Raw genomic sequence first — 2,825 nt, forward strand, 5'->3', positions numbered from 1 at the left:
TGGTAAGAGATATAAACCTTTCTATAGAAAATATCTACAATTTGTTATAAAGATGGAAGAGCTAATATTTTCCTCAAATCATAGAAAACATAAGGTGTGACTATTAGACAAATTCAGGTGGAATTATTTCTTTTTATTTTTGCCAAAAATGTTAGGTGGTATTATTTTGATTTATGTGTTTTGGAAGGTAATTACTTTTGAATTTCAAACAGAAAGCTTAGTGAAAAAGTTTTGTCTCTTTCAAGTTGTAGCTCTCTAAACCTGTGACAAAGATTTGAAAACCGCCCTCTGGTGACGTCTGAGGACTTCCTCTGCACCATCTGTGCTTTCGAAATGTCAGCACTATAAGTATCCAATACTGAGAACAAACTGCAAGGAGCTCACAGAAATAGGACTACTAACTTTTATCAGATTCAACCCACTGCTTGCCATAGATGGCAACAGAAACAACCTGATGTCCTTTACTTGATGAAAATGGTCTTCATCAGAAACTGCTAGAAATGTAGGGATTTATAAGAATCTACTAACACAATATTAAAAGATTTTGGATAAATATTAAATGATATGTGGCAAATTAAGATTTTATTATTATTCTCTGGCTGAGATACTATAAGGAGCTCAAAAAATCTGAATATATTTAAAGACCATTAAACTTTAAAATGCTTGTTATTGACCAAAGGAAATAACGTAATTTGCCTGTACTTGTATTAAATAATATCTACAAATGGTTTAACCAATGAAATGACATAAAAATGTTCTGTGTATTATTTAATAGCTAGTTGATAAGAAAATAATCTATAGAATATTCAATCATCTCCTCTCAAACATAATTTTACTTGCAATCAGAATTGTGATTATAGAGAACAAACAGGGATACTGGAAGGGAGGTAAGCAGGGGGATGGGCTAAAGGATGGTAGGCATTAAGGACGGCCCTTGTGAATAGAACAGGATGTTGTATGTAAGTGCTGAATCATTCAAATCTACACCTGAAACTGATGTGACATGATATGATGACTAAATGGAATTTAAATAAAAACTTGAAAAAAAACAAGGGGGGGGAGGCAAGAGAAAAAGAAATAAATAAAAATAAAACCAGGGGAAGGACATGAATCAATATTTTTCCAAAGAAGACATACCAGTGGCCACCAGGTGTATGAAAAGGTGCTCAATATCAATAATCATTAGGGAAATACAAATTAAAACCATAATAGTATATTTCCTGCCAGAATGGCTATTATCAAAAAAACAAGAAGTAACAAGTATTTGTCAAGGATGGGAAGAAAAGGGAATCCTAGTACACTGTTGGTGGGAATATAAATTGGTGCAGTGACTAGGGAAAACAGTACAGAGGCTTCTCAAAAAATAGAGCTATTATATGATCCAGCAATTCTGCTGGGTAACTTTCTGAAGAAAACAAAGCCACTAATACAAAATGATTATCTGCACCCCTATGTTCATTGCAGAATTATTTATAATAGCAAAGATATGGAAACAATTTAAATTCCAACTGATAAATGAATGATTAAAGATCTTGTACAAGGGATGCCTGGGTGGCTCAGTTGGTTAAGGGACTGCCTTAGGTCCCTTAAGGGACCTTAAGAGACAGCTCAGGTCATGATCCTGGAGTCCTGAGACACAGTCCCATGTTGGGCTCCCTGCTCAGTGGAGATCCTGCTTCTCCCTCTGACACTTCCCCCTCTTGTACTCTTTCTCTGAAATGTATAAATAAAATCTTTTTAAAAATATGCACATGTAATGGAATACTACTCAGCCATGAAAAGGAATGAAATGTTGCATTTGGGACAATATTGATAGAACTGGAGTTTAATATGTTAAGTGAAATAAGTCGAACAGGGAAATACAAATACAATACAATTTCACTTATATGTGGAATCTACAAATCAAAACAAACTAAGTAAAACAATACTCTAATTCACAGATCCAGAAAATAGATTGCTGGTTGCCTGAGGCAAGGCTGGGGTTGGGCAACATGGGTGAAGGTGGTCTACAGGTACAAACTTCCATGTAGAAAATAAAAAATCATGGGGATATAATGTACAGCATGGGCAAGATAGCCAATAATATTTAATAACTTTGTATGGTGACAGATGGTAACTAGAATTATTGCAGTGAACACTCTGCAATATAAACAAATACCAACCACTATCTTGTCTACCTGAAACTCATACAATATTGTATGTCAATTATACTTCAAAAAAATAAAAAGAAAATCTGTGTTAACTACCTTATGGCATTTTTTAATTAAACAGTAATTGTTCATGTATCTATAAGTCTCAAAATACCATACACGTATCTTGAAATAAAAGTATATAAGCTGAAGTATGAAGATCAGTTTGGTGGTATTTTATAACCAACCATGTAGGAGTAATCCTATTGTCAATTTGAAAAGTTAGAAACTTTTTTTTAAGATTTTATTAATTTATTTGACAGAGAGAGAGAGATCACAAGTAGACAGAGAGGCAGGAAGAGAGAGAGGAGGGAAGCAGGCTCCCTGTGGAAGGCACAGGCTTAACCCACTGAGCCACCCAGGCACCCCAAAAAGTTACAAACTTTCAAAAATATACCTTTTTTTCAGAATTAAAACCTTTCCATATAATATAGACCACATTCTTCAATAACTACATTATTGTGTCAAAAAGGAGAAGTTGTATTTTCGTTTTTGTTGTAGAGTTAACATGTTTCCAACTACCAACTTAGAGTTGTGGAAAGTAACAATGGATGAATGATCAAACTGTAACTTACAAACTATCAGTTTCAATAGAAAGAGCAGCACTGCTTTCTGAAATAATAAGTTTTAACTGTT

This window comes from Mustela erminea, chromosome 15 (genome assembly GCF_009829155.1).
Source record: "Mustela erminea isolate mMusErm1 chromosome 15, mMusErm1.Pri, whole genome shotgun sequence".
In the NCBI taxonomy this organism is placed as follows: domain Eukaryota; kingdom Metazoa; phylum Chordata; class Mammalia; order Carnivora; family Mustelidae; genus Mustela; species Mustela erminea.